We start from the raw sequence: 18,334 nt of genomic DNA on the forward strand, positions 1-18,334 counted from the left end.
GTACAAAAACTATTAATTCCAGACGAGGAGGCAAATGATTACTGGTGAGAATGAACATTCTTGAACAGTGATATAAGAAAGGGCAACTCTGGGTTGGATTTTTGTAACTACAGAGGAGAGTGCTATGATAGGAGAGTATTCAGAGCAAAACAAAGCAGTTTCTTTAAAAAAAATACAGGAAAACAAGTCTCTTTGTATCTTCATTATTATTCATTTGGAATTATACTGTAAGATCTTTAAAAACCGTCTTTTAGTTCTTTGGAGAAGCAGTTCCTAAGGTGTATTTTGGCAGAAAAGATTGTTACTGTGTGAATAGGGGGTTCTGTGGCCATCTCAGCGTGGGAAATGCTGGGTTATAGAGTTAAGTTGCTGTGGGCTTTGCAGAACCTTTGATGTGCTGTTGTGTGGTTTCAGTCTCCAGGAAGGGCCTATATTTTATACACCATTTCCCTAATTTGTTTGCATGTGGATTTTTAAAAAAATAAGCGTCTTGTGGGATTTGTGTTCTGAGAAACACACTTAGGGAAATGCTGCCCTAGCATGTTTTTGCTTGTCTGTGCTCATTGCCAGGGTTTCCTATTGTCGGGCGCCCCTCTGGTGAGCGGCGGTCAGATGGAAAGAGACGGATGAGGACTGCCTTGGACCATGATGTTGAGAGAGGGGTGGCTGTGGGTTAGAGAGTTTGCTTTTTTAGGCACTTGTGAGGCCCCTGGTCAGACCACCCCTTTCCATAGCGCTTGGCTTGGACTAGCTGTACAGGGGTGTGACCTGCTGGTTTCAGAGAACTCTGTGGTGCTTAGGTGTCTCTGAGACAAAGGGAACCAACTTGGAGTGCCAGAACAATTTGCGAACCATTTTTGGCTATGCTTTAGTGATGCCAAAAAAGCAATGGGTATTTATAGCACGAAAGTCCCTACAAACTGGTCATTTTATACGTATGTACACACACACACACACACACACACGCAATGTAGAAAGTGTACAGCTGCTTCAGTGACAAAGCAAAGCAGTATGTTTTCAAATTCTATTCTGTTACTGAAGACATGGTCTAAACAAGGATTGTGTGTGTGTGTGTACATTTTTTAGGATGAGGGTTTATAGTTTTCATTAAATTCTCAGCAGTTTCTGTATCCTAAAACACTTAAATCTCCCTAGACCTCCAAATTTCAGAGGACTTAGTATGTTTGATTTCATTTCAAAGTACTAAATCAGATTACTAATCAGACATAAAGATGCTTTTTGTTTGTTTTCTGCAATGTGTCCAGTTGCACATTTGGAACTCCACGCTTCGGCTGTGTATTTGCTAGAAGGCCTGCCTGTGGGTTTTGAGTTGTGGTGTAATGCTGAACATCTAACCATGGGAAAAGCAGTTCGATCTTGATTCTGATTCCTCAGTTTTCCTCATGCAAATTCAGAGAAATGCCTTTTAATCATTTAGTTTACATATCCCAGATCCTTGGAAATCATGCAAAATGAGCTGCCAGACTTTGCGTCAGTCCTCAGCGAGTCATACGCTGTAGAGAAGGTTGTGCTGGCCATTCGTTCTCTGGACCGCTTGCTACTTCTCTTGCAGTGCTGGCATCTTTATTTCTTGGAGAAGGAAGGGTGTACTCAAGCTTTTATGTTAATTGCATAAACATGAACTATTCCTCTTCTGACTCAATGTTTTATTTGTAAAATAGGAAACAATATCTTTCCATTTTTCTATTCATCCTTGAAGTAGAAATTTGAGTTGTTTGTAATGTAACTTTAGCTTTCCGGAAGATTGACAGCAAAGATAAATAAGAAATATATGTGTACACATATTGGTTTTGTTCTGCCAAGCCTATCTTTGAATTATAACATTTTAAACGTCTGTTCTAAGTGTACAAATACTATAGTTTTGTTATAAAGTAAACAATCTTAAAATAAGCAATGTTGGTCATAATTTCAATATTCTAGCCTTGCCTAGTGTGAATATATTTTACTCAGAGACTATGTATAAATACCCAGAAGTGGTGATGATGATCAATGTTGTAAAGAATTTATTCTGATAAATGAGAAACTGGATATAATGTCAAAATAGCTATTTTCACAATAAAATCTCAAATTGCTGAAATGTTTATTAATCCCTGATTTAGAGTTATTTATTCCTTGAGATGGATATTTTCATTGGGAAGCATTTTTGGGTGGTTGAAAATAGTTGTTCAGTGCTGGGACTGAGCAGATGGGAGGTTGTTCCTTTTAAAATGTCTCTTCTTCCTGTGATGCGCTGAGATCACCTGTGGTCCTTCCGCCCCATGCCTGGAGGATAGAGGCTGCTCCCCAGGCCCTGGTGTGTGTGTGACCTCAGCTCAACCAACTTTTCAGTGCTACAGTTGTCTCATCCCTTTGGCTATAGAAGTTTCTTTAAAATTTTCCCTTTTGCCCACCTAGATAGCCCACTGATGTTCCATGTAAGTGAATGGAAGACATACACTGAGAAAAATCATCAGTTTTAGCTAGGGGGGAAATATTCATGTTTTTTGCTGCTTTTTTTGACTGGGTAGGATATACTGGTATAGAGAACCCTGATAGAGCTGTTAACTCACATAAGGGCACGTTCCCTGAGGGGATGAGTGTCTTTTTTAAAAAAATATATTTCGGTTTTTATTTTACTTAATTTTTATTAATTAATTAATTTTGAGGAAGATTGGCCTTAACATCTGTTGCCACTCTTCCTCTTTTTTTCCCCCCGTCTCCCCAAAGCCCCAGTACGTAGTTGTAAGTCATTCTAGTTCTATGTGGAATGCAGCCACAGCATGCCTGATGAGTGGTGTGTGGGTCCACGCCCAGGATCTGAACTGGTGAACCCCTGGCCGCCGAAGTGGAGTGTGCGAACTTAACCAACTTAACCACTCGGCCACTGGGCCAGCCTAGGGGATGAGTGTCTTTGGGATGAGAATTTAGTTTTTTAAATTGAAGTATAATTTACATATAGTAAAATGCATCGATCTTCCAAGTAGAGCTGTTCAGGTATGTATTTCCCTCGCATGAGAAGCCAGCTACATCTTTGTTGATACTTCTGTCCCAAAAGAACACAAACCTTAATTGCGTATGAACTTCGGGTTCCAGATGAAAGGTTCTTGAGTGGAATGAGGTGGTTAGTAACAATCACCTGCTTTCTGCGAGAGCAGGAGAGAAGAGTTGGTATTGCGGTATCACGGAATAATGGAATTCTTTTGAAGAAAGATAGCTATTTGTAGTCACAGAGCTGAGAACCATACAAGAAAGGACTTCAGAAATTTTGGTTCTTAATTGCTCAACTCAGAGGCTTGACTTTGGTCTGGGTCTGTTTGGGGCGCTGAAAAACTCTGGGACGACTGTTTGGGTGTCCTTCAGTGGATGGTCAGCTACGGCAGAAAGAGTGCCCTGTTTTTCCTTTGCCACTGTTAGCAGCTATTGGCAGGAAAACTTTTAAGTTTTGCCATATTGGGATCTTGTCCTAAGTGCATCTCGATCGGAGAAAGATTGAGATAAAGGGGAAGCAGTGAGATCCCTGAGTGCTGCCCATGGGCCTGAGACGACAAGTGCCTACCAGAACAAGAAGGAAATGGTGGTGGAGAAATGGAAGGATTTGTCTTACTCTCCATCATCTTGTAAGTTCCTAGTTGCAGAGCAATGGAGAAACCAGTCCCTTCTTGATCTAACTGACAAGAGCTTCAGGAGAAAGAATGAGAAAACGTGCTCCATTTCTCCAGGTACATTAAGTCAGCCTCCTGGAATGCTTTCGACATCTGTGATGAAGTAATGAAGACAGCTGTGCGTCATCAAAGACATTTCTAATTTTTAACGCAGCCAACTCGAGGCTCCAAAAGTCATCCTTTTCCAAGTGAGAGAGAGGCTATTATATTTATCCTACTTTTTGAATAAGGAAGTGAAAAGAATAGGGTAATTTTAACATATTTATAAATACAATTAAGGATTGGTTTCTCAGATCCTGGTTTGGGGGAGGTGGTCCTTTCAAGAATGCACATTATGAAGTTAAGAAATCTTTTGATGTAGAAGAAAGCATGACACTTTCCAAATATCACGGTTAAGACCAAACAGATTTCAGCTTTATTTAAAATGCAAGAAGCAAACTGACTTATTTGAAGACTGTCAGATTGTGCCTATTCTGATACGCGTTGTCCCAGTTTTCTTCATGAGGGGGAAATTGCCTTTTTCATCGAATGAGCATGATTTACATTCTGTATTACATGTAACATCCAGTTCATAGGGTGACTACTGCTGGAATGATTAGACAAAGGCGGGAAGGGATATAGCACATGTAGAAATTAAGGGGAAAAAGAACCAAAGAGAAAGGAACTCTGGAGACGACGCAGTTGGGGCTCTGGGGGTGAAGATGAACGGGATGTAGAAAGACAATGGATTTTGGAGTTATTAAGCCAGGCTCAACACAATATACCAAACTGGTGATTTTGAGCAAGTTACTTGATTCTTAGTCGGCATTACTGTTTATTGCAATGCAGTAGAATAACTGGATCTGAATGAATGAAGATTTTTGTGTGTTTGTTTTTTTAAATTATTAAAATTTAGAAGATACTAATAGAAAGAGCCCCATCCCACTTCTTATGAATAACCTCTGTTAACATTTTGGTGTCTATTCTTCCAGTCTTTTACTTTCTCTACACACACACACACACACACACACACACACAATCCTGTATATATTGTAATCTCAGTATATACTATAATATTCTTTTTCACTTAAAAATCAGAAAATCTTGGGGCTGGCTCCGTGGCCGAGTGGTTAAGTTTGCGTGCTCCACTGCGGCAGGCCAGGGTTCGGATCCTGGGAGCGGACGTGGCACTGCTCGTCAGGCCACGTTGAGGCAGCGTCCCACATCCCACAACCAGAAGGACCTGCAACTACCATATACAGCTATGTATGGGGGGTTTGGGAAGATAAAGCAAAGCAGAAAAAAAAAATCAGAAAATCTTGTAGGTCGTTACATATTCTACATGATTTGTAAAGGCTCTGTGCAATTTCATCGTATTGATGTAGCATTGTTTACTTCATTCTCTTGTGACGGACGATAAGGTCAGTTCCTCTCGTAAGGGTCCTTGTTACAGATTATTAAATTGTGTCTCAGGAAGACTGCACCACTTTATATTCTCTGCAGCCCTATGTGGGAGAGCCTGAATTACTGCAACCCCACCAGCTTCCTGTGTCCTTTCTCTCTTCACCAGCTGGATAGGTAAAAAATAGTATTTTTTATTTAATATATATTTCTGTGATAACTAGTAAGGTTGAATATTCCCCCATATGTCTATTGTCCATTTGTATTTCTTCTGTAAGTTGTCTATTCATATTCTGCATAAAAGGCAAATTACTTAACTTCTCTGAAACCTTGTTTTCTCACCTGTAAGATGGGGTTTCCATGTGGTCTAAACGGGATAACACATTGCAGATCCAGAATATGGCAGGTGCTCAACAGTTTCATTTCCCTTCATGCTCCTTCCTGGATTAAGGGCTCCTGGAGGCAGAGACTCTTCTCATTATCGTACCCCAGCACCCAGCACAGTGCTTGGAACACAGAAAGGGCTCCCAGAGTTTTGAGGAAGGAGTAGGATTTGGAAATATTTTGTGTATATCAGGAAGAGGAGTGAGACACGTTGAAACCAAGACCCAGTGAATCAGCAGTGAGAAAACTGGTGGGTTCCTCAGAAGCTTACTATTAAAATGGAAGAATCTGTTTCAGTTTCAAAACTCTACTAAGAAACAACGTCTTATAGACTGAAGTGAAATGGCTAAAGGACATTAAATATCTATATTCAAGGCTATAATTAGCCTTGAAAAGTTGAGGGGTTTTTTTTGTAAGCTAAAGAGTATTTTAAGTATACTAGGAAAGATGACTAAAGGAATTAATAATTAAGTTTGTTGTAAAGTGAATAATAACTTAAAAAAATGATTAATCCTCATTGTCACATTTTAGATTTACCTAGACTAGGAGTTAACATGTAATAATAACATAATCGTATTAAAAAATGGTAGTAACACACCAGAGCTGCGGTGGCTCAAATGGAAGGAAGAGAATCGGTGTCAGGTCTTGTTTTATTCAGTATGTCCTGTGATTGTGGGGGAGCGGGAGTCAGTGGTTCGTTAATGAGATTTGCAGATGGCTTTAAATTGAGAGGTGTGGTAAACAGCAGGAATGAGTGAGAAATGATACAAGAGGAGCTGGAAAGATTAGGAACATGGACAGGAAATCAAATGATTCAGCCTGGAGTAATGCAAGCCAATCTGACATCTGGGCCAAATAAGAAGAAATACAGATATGCCCTGAAAGAGACAAACATGGGAAATAGTCATCTCAAGGGAAGTTGAGGGGGCGGGGAACTAGAGGAGAACAAGAGAGGTAGGAAGCACCAACTAGTGATTGTTGAATGCCCACTATGTGCCCAATAGTATGATTTGGTACTTTCCATGTTGATTACTTTTTAATCAAGGTTAAGCAATTGAGTGCTGTATAAGAAATAGAGATTTTTGGGGATTAGTTATGTACAAGAGCTCAGTACTTAATGAAACAAAAGCTCATCCTCCCTCTAGTTGATCCTAATGGTTTTTAGAGCTCCATCAGTATCAAGAGCCTTGGGGAAGTGGCATGGAATCTCCAGAAAAGCTCTAGTGGGAAAGATCATTTGCCGCATCCCCTCCTGGCCACTTCTCATTCAGTAGGTGTTTCTAAGAATGGAGCAGCTTCCTCCAGGCTATCCTAGTTGCTGGACACTCCATGGCGGCTCCACAAGACCTTTGGTGAGTTAGCACAGGAGTCTAGCTGAAAAAAATAAGACGTGTGTCTCATCATGGCTGCCCCGTGAGGTGGTCTGTCCCTTCCAGTCGTGCCCCTCCCCTCTCTCTTCCAGGGTCCTCGTGTAAACCTCTGGTAACATAGAGCTCCCATCCCAGCCCTTTGCTTGATTCCTACTACCCCTTCTCCTTCTCTCTTGCCGGAAAGGTCTAGTGATCATTTGTATTTCCTCTAGATGTCAATAAACTAAATCAGATATATTGGCAATATTGACCTAATTTAGAAATCTTCAACATATTTTTCAATGGAGCCCCTACTTCTCATCTTTTCAGTTATAAGGACTTGAGGAATTGGGCCACAGTGAGGACCCCATGGAAGTGAGGAGGAAGAAGACCAAATTATTCCAAGGAGGACCAACCGTAAGCAGGCGATGCTGACTGTACGCCGTCCACATCCTGAGGAGCAGACCGGAGCACCGGGGCAGAGAACATGTTGAAGGGGAGCTGGAAAAGAGAGGTGTCAAAGACACGTTGCTTGTCGTTCCAGTTCTAGTAAGATACGTTAATGGCTCAGATCGGTAGCTTGAAGCTGATTGTGTCACATGTCCCCGATAATATTTGCCTTGTAACAGGAGCCCCTTGTGGCTAAAAATTCATTTATTCAGCAAGTATTTACTGTGTGCCTCCTATGTTCCAGGCACTGTTCTTGGTACTGAGAATAATACATCACTGAGCAAAATAGAGCTCTCTGTACTGTGGCACTTACATTCTAGTGGGGCGAAAATTAATACCGAACCTAATGGATAAGCAGATTACGTCATACAGGAGAAAGTGATAAGTGCTATGGAAAAAGAGAAAAGTAATGCAGGATAAGGGGACTGGGAGAGCTGTGGTTGGGGGCAAGTGACAGTATTAAATATGGCAGAATAGGCTTCATCATGAAGATGACATTTGAACAAAGACTTGAGAGAAGTGTTGGTTTGGCCTTCCAGGTATCTGACAAAGAACATTCTAGGCATAGTGTACAGGTGGAGCAATGGTCATAAGGTAGGGCTTGTCTGCCATGTATGAGAAACAGCAAGGAGACCAGGTCTCTGGAGCAGAGTGAGCAGGGGGGAAAGTAAGAGATGAGATCAGTGAGCTAAGGGTGGAGCAGATCAGTAAGAGCCTGTAGGCTTTTATAAGCCTTTGGCTTTTACTCTGAGCCAGTTCGAGGTTTTGAGTAAACAAGTGATGTTGCTGCTTACTTTTTAAAGGGATTACTTGAGCTAGGGTGCTAAGGATAGACAAGGGTGTAAGCAGGAAGACAAGTTGAGAGTATATTATAGTAACCTAGCCAAGGGATAGTGGTGGCTCAGATGGGTTAGGATGGTAGCAGTGCAAGTGATAAGAAGAGACTGGATTCTGGATGTATTTTGCAGGTACTGTCAACAAGATTTCTTGACTGACTGGATGTGGGCTGTGAGAGAAAGAGAAGTCAAGGGTGCCTTCAAGGTTTTTGGCATGAGCACTGGATGGATCAAGTTGCCGTCCGCCGAGATGGGGAAGGCTACGAGGAGAACAGCTCTCGAGGGGAGATAAGGGGTTCTGCTTTTGACGTGGTGAATCTGTGACGTCTCAGACATCCAGGGGGAGATGTCAAGGTAGCACTTGGGTAGAGGTAAGCCTGGCGTTGAGGAGATACAAATTGAAGAGTCACCAGGATAAAGATGTTATTTAAAACCATGAGACTGAATGAGATCATCAAGGGTTTAAGTTATAGAGAAAAGAAGAGGACTAAGAACTGAGCCCAGGGACATTCTGAACATGAAGAGGTCATGGAGAGAAGCAGCAAGGAAGGCAGAGACCAATGAAGCAGGAGGAAAGTGTCCTTGAAGCCGAATGAAGAAGGTAGGTCAAGGAAGAGGGAGTGACTGACTGCCGTGAATGCGGCTGATGGGTCTGTAAGGCAGAGACTGAGGCTTGACCATTGGATTTAGCAAAATGGAGGCCATTGGTGACCTTGATGTGCGGTTTCAGTGGAGTGGTGGATAGGAATAGGTTCAAGAGACAGTCAGAGGAGAGGAATTGGGAAGTGTGAGAAGAAAACGAATGATGCGTACGATAATTGTCAACAGCATGACGGGGATGGAAAGATATCTAGGCGTAAAAATGCCTCCCCCTTGGTCCTTGAGCTCCCAGCAAGGAGGCAGCCACTTATTTATTTATGGAGATTTATGTATAGCTGCAAATCAGTTCCGCATATAGCCAGCAGTGATGAGCTAGGTCGTTAGAAAATCTTCCCCATTAACAGAGATCCAAATGGGATTTAGCAGAGTTTGTCAAGGGATTTCTTATTTATTACAAAAATATTGCTGTTTGAAACATTGGCTTTTTCTCATAATGATGAGCTAAATAATTTTCTTTGGTAAATAAGGTCTAGCATATTAATACTTTTATACTTAGTTAAGCCACATGATGCAGAGGCCGAGTCAGTCGCTGGAGTCTTTGCATCTTTCTCTGGGGATTTCAGCTTCTGTGGTTGAGGTAATAGAATTTGTTTCCTCTACCCAGGCTGGGGCCCAGAGAACTGAGCCCAAATGAAGTAAATCTGCATCTTTATTTTCCATTTGAGCTACTTAATGACTTGAGCATTCATCGGGACAGGATGAGAACATATTAGAAAATTAAAGGGTTATCGCTACAGAAAGCATCGATGGTGCTGTGTGAAGCATAGTACATAGTGGTAGGAAAAATGCCGTGTATTAAAGGCACAGACTAGTTTGAGAACAAACCAGAAGCCTTGGTGTCGTCTTCTCCCTCGTCCTCTCTGTGTACTCAGTCACCTAGTCCCATCTGTTCCTCGCCGTGGTCATCTCGCGGCGGAATGCTTCTCCCGCTCTTCCATCCTGGGTCCCTGCTGCGGATACACCAGTGATCTCCCAGCTTCTGTTTTTGCTCCTTTCCAAACTACTCAGATCGAGAGAGATCTTTCTAAAATGCAAAATGATCGTGCTTCACCCCTGCTTGATGCCTTTTAAGGGCTCCTCGTTGTTATCAAGCCTGAGCTTCCTTAACACAGCGTATAAAACATTTCATCCTGTGGTTCACGCTCAGCTATGCCCCATCTTCTGTTATAAGTTATATGGAAGAGCCAGCCACCAAAACCACCTCATCTCCAGATGACCCATGCTTCCTTTTACAGCTTTCGATAAAGAGGCTCCAATCAGTAATCGAAGAAGCCACAAAGTCAATTCAACAAGACTAAACAGAGAATTAGATTTTCAGGCTCCAGTAAAATAGAAATGGAAGGGAGGACCTCTGTTTCAGTGTTCCTTCTATTCAAATTTTACTTGATGTTTCTATTTCCGCTTTTCCAACGCACGCGTATAACAGCACGTAAATCACTTGTTGGTTTCTTCTCTACGCAGCTTTGAGAACTCTCAGGCTCAGGCCTTGGCCCTGTTTTCACACTTTCCACACCCACTTTCCACACCTTCCTGTGTTTGTCTTTCCCATTCCTCGGTCCTTAAATGCTGCCTGTGTTTTGAAGCCTCACAGATTGACATCCCAGGCCCAGGCATCTCTTCTGAGATCAGACTCCTCCCCAAAGGGGATGTCCGAAAGTTCTGCAGCAATCTCAGACTCGTATCTAAAGCTGACCTCTGATCTCCGCTGTGCCAGGATCTCTCCCTCCTCTGGTCTTTCCCATCTCAATAAACGTCCCCTGCACTACTCCATTGCCGAAGTCAGAAACCTGAAAATTTACCCCTTTCTTAGTTTGGAAGAAAACCTACTAATATGCCAGGCAATGTCTGAAATATTTTATGTATAATAACCTGTCTAGTCCTTTTAACAAATCTTTAAGGTAGTTACTACTATCACCCACTTTATAGATGAGGAAACCAAGGCACAGAGAGGTTAAGTAATGGGCCCAAGGCTACACAGCTTACTAATGGTGGAAGTGGGATTTAGACTCAGATGATCTGGCTTCAGAATCCCTGTTTTAAGCTCTACACCAGCCTTTATTCTTGGCCCTTCTCTCTGATTCACCTCTACATCCAACTTATCAGAGGTGCAAACCGTTCCACCTCCAAAAATGTCCGGACTGCACCTGCCTCTCTCCATCTCAGCGGGTGCTGCCCAGGCCCTTGCTGAGACTGCCGTTGTAATTCCCTGGAGATCTTCAGTTCTACTCTCATCCTCCCTGCTTCAGCACACCAGTCATTCTTCCCAAAGAAGCCGCATCTTAGCTTAAATGTAAGTTTTTTCTGAGAAGTACCCCCTGACCCCCGTAGCCAAGTCACATCCCCCAATTATTCTTTCTCATATCGCCCTATTGTTTTCTTTCACAGTGAATTTCATAATTGAGAATTATACCTTGGCGTCTTTGTTTTTTAAAGTAAGCACCATGAGAACAAGTTTTATTTTCCACTCTCTACCTAGTGCCTAGCACAGACCTTAGTAGGCATTTGATAATATTGGTGAGTGGATGGACGGATGATGGGTGACTAATATTGAGTAAGAAGTGACAATGTAATTTTAATTTTATGTGTTATAATGAAAGTACAGTTTCACTTCTCTCTAATGGACTAATGGGAGGAGGCATATGAATTAGTGAAAAATATGCAATGTATGATTCTTAAAATAAAGTGCGGTTTATTGTATCAGTGAAGGACATTGTGTAATTCTAGGAAGCATGCCACCTATTGCTTCCACCCCCACACTTCTACGAGATTCCCTCACTACTCTCACCTGCCACCCATTGCTTCCACTCCTTCCTCAGGGATTCCATCGCTGCCCTCACACCCATAACCCAGCTCAGTGGACCAGGGAGAGAAACTGACCCGAGCAGGCCCAATTCAGAATTTAGAATGAGGAAACAGAAACAGATCTTTAGGGTAACTGCAACCATCCCTCCTTCAAATATTTATTGAGTGTCTAGAATGAACAGACCATCAGGGATAAAATGAACAAGACATGTCTCTCCTTGAAGGCGTTTACAGTTCATCCGAGAAAATAGGCGCGTAAACCTGCCCTTGCTGTTCAACGTGTTAAGTGCTGAGACCTGGGAGGTACCGAGAAGCATGCTGGAGCACACAGGAGACGGACCTTATGCAGTCTTGGGAAGGCGGGGAAAGCTTCCCAGTGGAGGTGTTGTCTTAGCTAAAAGAAAACTTAATAGATCCAGGAGAGAGTAGGGGTGAGGGGAAGGGTATTCTAAGCAGAGGGAACGGAAGATGCAAACACAATGCGTTCAGTCTGGTGTGCATGGACAGGGAGGTGATGCTGAGAGGCGAGTGCCGTCTCCATCGTGAAGGCCCTTGTCAGCCTAGGCAAAGTTTGGACTTTATCCTGAGGGCAGTGAGAGTCCTGAACAAGGCATTTTAACAAAGGAGTGACATGTCCAGATTTGTACTCTGGAAAGATCCGTCTGGTCTCAGTGGGGGGAAAGTATTGGAAGCAGATGTATCAGTTAAGAGATTGGTATAGAAATTCAGGCAAGAAATGGTGATGGCCAGAATAAGGTGGTGACAGTGGGAAGAGACAGAGTGGATGGATAAAGTGATATTTAGGATGGCGATGGGTGAGGGAGAGAGGAATTAAGGAGGGTATCCAGGTTTCAGGCTTAGGCTAGCGGAAGATGTGAGGTGGCCCACTGAGACAGGAGACACGTGATGGAGCTTAAGGGAGAGGTCAGGGCCGGAGACATAGATGTGAGCATTATCTCCAAAGGATTAAGTCAAACCTCTGGGGCAGATAATACCCAGTGAGTTTGTAGACAGTGAGAAAAGAGGAAGTCCACGGATCGAATCCTGAGTAGCTCCACTAGTTAATGTGGGTGTGGAAGACAAGCCTGCAAAAGAATTTGAGAAGTGTCCTGAGAGCCAGGTGGAAACCCAGGGAAACCAACAGATAGGACCCTTTCCGGGAGGGTCTAATGGATGTCAGCACTCTAAGAAAAAGACCAACACAAGGACAGCTTCAAAGGAACTAACTGATGGAGATATCTAACATATGGGAAAATTTCTCTTAATTAAGTAAACATTATTCTTAAACAATCTCATTTACAGTATTCATCCATTTGTCCCTAAGAAAGCCAACGTAAGCTTCCCTGGGGTCCCCTAGCCTCACGCCTAGCAAAGTCTCTAAGAGTGGAGTCTGGGTCCATGAGGGTTTTCTGAATTAGGTTTTCAAATGTTATTACATGTTAGTTCGTGAAGTACACTTGAATGTCAGAGTTGAGGATGTGGAAAAAAGTAGACATAAGGAAAATTTATTTTAAAAATGTTTTTCAACTTTAAGAAAAGCATCTAACAACCCACTAAGTTTAACATTTCATGTGTGTTTATGACCTGTCAAAAACTGCCAGAACTTCACTGGTGAGCAAGAAGAAAAAGACGTGTCTGTTTGTCATCTCTCAGAGCGTCCAACTTCTGAAGGCCACTTTGCAACCAAAAAAGAACTTTCCTTCATCAGCGGACATATGTCGACGAAGAGAGACGTTAGTAATCGGATCCAGGCTGTGTAATGTTCACTAAACAATTAGATGCTCATGCCAGTCCGTAATCGCTTTTTTCCATTTTATTTTCAACAGTTTGAGTGTTCCTAAGAGGCTGGCATGGAATTGGATCTGGTGTTTTAATCAGAATTTTAGTGTATTTTCAGTATTGGTAACGTCTCCCTCCCTCCTACTTACACTGAGCAGTAGACTCTCCTGGGTCTGATTCGTGCTCCTTCTTCTGAATGTTTAGTCAATTTAATATACACAGTGGACATGTTCTGGAAAAAAAATACTAGGCTTCTCAGCAGAGTCATTTTAAAGATTAGGTGTTGTTTAAAAACAAAGCCATACCATTCATCACAATCATAAGGCAGGGAACTCAGTGCTCTGCAATGTTTCATTAGAGCTTTTCTTTAAGGACTCTTGTTTCCATGCCCTGACAAGCACCTACCTTCTCTGAAGATGATTTTGTGACGTTCCTCTGAAATTTGAGGTCCTGGAAAAACTCAACAAAGTTTACTGAATGCTTTCCATTTAAAACCGTTCCACTGAATGATTATTGAAATGGAAAAGAAAGCATAAGATGAAGGCAGTCACGGTCAAGGCTACCTGTTCTTGGGTCCAGGACAGAAGGTCTGAGTCCTGCCAGAGGTTGGGGCCAGAGCATGAACACAGACTTTTCTCTCTTGGGTCAATGCAAGAGGTGCACAGACGGGTGACAGAGGACACAGATCCCAGTCCACAAACTCCAGGTTTAAGAATAATTTGCTTCATTTTCTACAACAACTTGATTCTTATTTATTTGTTTTTTCTGTGAGGAAGATTGGCCTTGAGCTAACATCTGTTTCTAATCTTTCTCTTTTTGCTTGAAGAAGATGGTCGCTGAGCTCACATCTGTGTCAATCTTCCTCTATTTTATGTGGGATGCCGCCATGGTGTGGCTTAACAAGTGGTGCCAGGTGCACGCCTGGCATCTGAACCTGCGAACCCCAGGCCGCTGAAGCAGAGTGGGCGAACTTAACCACTATGCCATCAGGCTGGCCCCAACAACTCGATTCTTAATGCCAAGTTCTTATTTCTCCTGGCTGGCAGGAAAAAAACAAAAAAGAAACAAAAAATGGGGGCCGGCCTGGTGGCGCAGCTGTTAGGTTTCCACTTTCAGCTTCTTGGGGGCCTGGGGTTCACCGGTTCGGATCCCCGGTGCAGACATGGCACTGCTTGGCAAAAGCCATGCTGTGGTAGGCGTCCCTCGTATAAAAAATGGAGGAATATGGGCATGGATGTTAGCTCAGGGCCAGTCTTCCTCAGCAAAAAGAGGAGGATTGGCAGTAGTTAGCTCAGGGCTAATCTTCCTCAAAAAAAAAAAAAAAAAGAAACAAAAAATGCATAACTTCAGTCCTTCCTGGGGTCCAGTTTCCAGAGCTCATGATGTGCCAAGGCCTCTGGGGTGGGGCCTACCTGGTCCTGCTTCTCTGTCTACACAGTTTATCTCTGAGACCGCCTTGCTCTTGCCCGGCCTGCATGGCCCCTGAGGCCCAGCTGCTCTGTGCTGCTGGCCTCGTGGGGCCCCCTCCCACCCCTCCAGCCTGCACCCAGGCATCTCTGCAGAGGTGCTTCTGTGCCATGCTGATGTCACTCTCCCAGGAAGCAGGGCTTGCAGATCCTCCTCTCTGTCACCTCCACCTTCGCCTCCTCCTAGCGGAACAGAATTTCTTTCTAATTTGGGGAAATCACTCCTTTCCTTCCCTGTTTCTTCAGGACAATCTGTCTTTTTTTTTCTTTTTTAAATTGGATCTTCTTCGGCTAAGGGCTTAGGCTTTTTTGTTCCAAAGTCTGGAAGGAAATTCTTTGCCTTGTGCCCTGCTACAAACCTCCCACGGGGAGCACAGAGTCAGCATTATCTGCCTGAATGGGGGGAAGAAAAAGGAAAACAGGGATGCACTCCCAATACATAGATAGATAGCTCAAAATGTTATCCAGCCGGAACACACACCTGCCCTGGCTGCCTCTTCTGAGGCTAGGACACCCAGTGTTCATTAGGAAACACCACCTTACTCCTTCTAGCCACATTTCCCGATTTCCATGGGCCCAGGAGCCTAGGGGTTCATCTACAGACATGTACGCCAAATTACGGGAAGGACCAGGGCTCTGGGAAAAAAACTTCCCTATGCCTGAGGAAGCCCTGGCCCAGTCGCCTGAGCACAGCGCCCGCCATGTGTGCCATTCTGATCCTGCCCTGGGTGCTTGCATGCCCTGGACGGGAGGACTGTAACCCCAGAGCAGGCCCGGGGAAGGGTGCCCCTGGTCTGCATCTTCCCGCCCCTACCATACACAGGCGAAATGGAGCACACAACAGAGCAGGACACAGAAGGCAGAGTGCTGTCCCTTCCAGCTAGTGAGAGGCCTGGGGGTAAGCAGAGACACCAAGGGGCCTATAAGCAGCTGGAGAAAGGAGCGCCGATGGCCCAAAGTCTATTAGAGGTCAGAGGTGGTTTGGCGCCACTCGGGGACTTAGGCAGGTCCACGGAGGTCACAGATCAAGAGGCTGGCCGAGAGGAAGGAGGGAAGTATAAGCAGGAGCGTGAGTTGTGCGCGCTGCAACTTGCAGGGTGTACCGCTACGTGGATTCCAGACACAGAAGGAAGGCTAAGGGAAGAAGTTCTGTCATCGTGCAGGTGGGAACAGGCTGGGCAGTGGCTGTTATTGTAGCAGAATTACGGACAGGCTGTTAAAAACCTTAACAAGGATCTGTAAGCTGGAAGGAGCCAGGGCAGTGACAGACACCCGCATCTGTGTCTCCATGTCAGTATTTTAACCCATGCGCCATAGTGGAACAGGATGAGCCTTTTCCCCACGTGGATCTGGGTTTAAATTCTAGGTCTGTTATTTCTTAGCTATCAAGTGCTTCAGCAAATTGCATGATCTCTTTTCCCTCGTTTGTAAACGGGCATAATAGTTTTGTGAAGTACTAGCATATTACCTGCCGTATAGTAAGGACCAAAAAAATGAAGGTTGCTGCTGTTGTTGTCATTATTATTATTATTATTGCTCTCACCATTATCATCCGATCCTTTGATCTCACTAGCAAGAGACCAGGGCAGGAACCTGGAGGGTGTTAGACTCTCACTGGGCTTTTGCATCTAATAGCCTGCGTTAGACCAGCTAAGAGAAGATAGAGTACAATCAGATGTCCAATGGGGACTGCTGTGAGACTGTGGACAAGTGGTCACTCTTTGTTCACTCATCAGAGTCACATACATGGGTCATCATCATTTCTCTGGGGGTATTGGGACTGAGTCTGCAAAAATGATGGCATTTGCTGAACCTAAGCTGTGAACAGCTGTGCTGGGCTAGAAATAGCTTTTCAAACGATGACTTCCCTTGCCAAGTCAAAGGCACAGCTTGCGGTGGGCTTGGAACCAGAGAAACATCTAATAGGAGAGGTCTCTTTTTCAGGGTGAGACGCAGCAATCTTTCACCTGCAAAACAAGGAGATGGCCAATTTCTAGAACATATTCTTTGGCCTCTTTTCGAACAAAGGGACAAGAAAAGATTCAGGGGAAAGAGAAGCCTCAGTAATTTACTAGGGTGAAACAGTTTCATCAAATCAAAATCCCAGTGGGAACTGTAAGTTATAGAACTTTGAAAGCTTCTGGCTCCCTCATCCTGTGTTGCCTGTGGTCAAGAGCATTTCTGGACGTAATAGCCAAGTCTATGTCCCCAAAACCCAGGCCAACTAAAGAAAGCATTGCATTTGGTGGAAAAGTCATAAAAATAAAGACATTCTAATAAAGTGGTTGGACTCTTTTCCCTACATTTTGACCAGAAAAGGGAGCTATGGAAAGTTTCTGTCACCAGTATGATCTACTTGCCATAAAATCATAAATCAGAGTGCTGGCGATGGAAGGACCTCGGAGCTGTAGCACAGCATCACCTCTGCCCGGAGGCTTGAGCTAATGTATGGCAGCTTCAGAACTGGAACCCAGGGCTCCTCACTCTCGGCCAGGGCCCCAGCCAGCCAGGCAGATGGCCCAGAGGCTGCAAGAGCACACGTGCACACATTTACAAAGAGTACTCTAAGATCACTAACGAAAAGGTGCCATTTAAACACCAATCAATACTTGCAACCGAGGACCAGGATGAGTATGACACTGCATGTTGAATCTAAAGGGACCAGGAAGCCAACAATATGGGCTGCCTCCAACTTCAGATTGTGTTCAAGTCATTTGTTGGGAAACCATATATACTGCCAGATAGAAACAGTGGTCTAAATGGTTAAATTCCCAGGTCAATCTAGAGAAGCTTATTTAATATATAACTTTACCCAAAGTCCCTGACTATTCCTGATGTTCCAGTTGTAACAAGTCACATTTATAAGTCTGTTTCATTCATAGAAAAGCAATTTCTAGGCTCCAGCTGGGAAGGCAGGAACACCCCTCCCCCTTCTTCCCATGGCAGTGGTTTCCCTTCCAGTTACCTGGGGCTCCAGGGCCTTGGAGTCAGGGGAAGAGGCAGCAACTCTCCCCCAGGCCTGAGGACCTTGCTAACTCTCTACCCTGCTGGCGCTCACGCCCGCCGTGGGAGGGTGCTGGTCACTGGCGAAACTTTCACTACTCTCGAGTGAAGCACGGTGTTTAAGGCCAGTGCAGAAAGCTTTCACAAAGCCAAGTGTGTTCAATTTGAAGAACCACCCTTTATTCTTGAGATGACTTTTCTTGCTTTTTGGTGCTGAATTGTCTTTTTGGAAATGATTGTAGTCAATGGTACTTGTTTTCTTAATATTCTTTCCTGGAAAAATGACATATTGGCAATCCTATGTTGTCGGGCCCCAGAAGTGCATTCCAAAATTTGGGGAACTCTAATTCTGAGAACCACTGCTCCACACCTCCCCATTTCTCTGGTGAGTAGGGGACGGCTTTGCTGCTGTGTTCACTCCTCAGGGCTTTGGGAGAGGTGGACCAAAGGTGAGTGGGGGGAGACGGGAATTGGGGGTCCCTAGTCCTTTACGATTGTGCGTGGAAGCTTGTGTCTCATTCATGAATTAAATGTACCAAAGGAGGGTCTGACTGGATTGTTAA

The sequence above is a fragment of the Equus asinus genome, chromosome 9 (assembly GCF_041296235.1).
Source record: "Equus asinus isolate D_3611 breed Donkey chromosome 9, EquAss-T2T_v2, whole genome shotgun sequence".
Taxonomy (NCBI): Eukaryota; Metazoa; Chordata; class Mammalia; order Perissodactyla; family Equidae; genus Equus; species Equus asinus.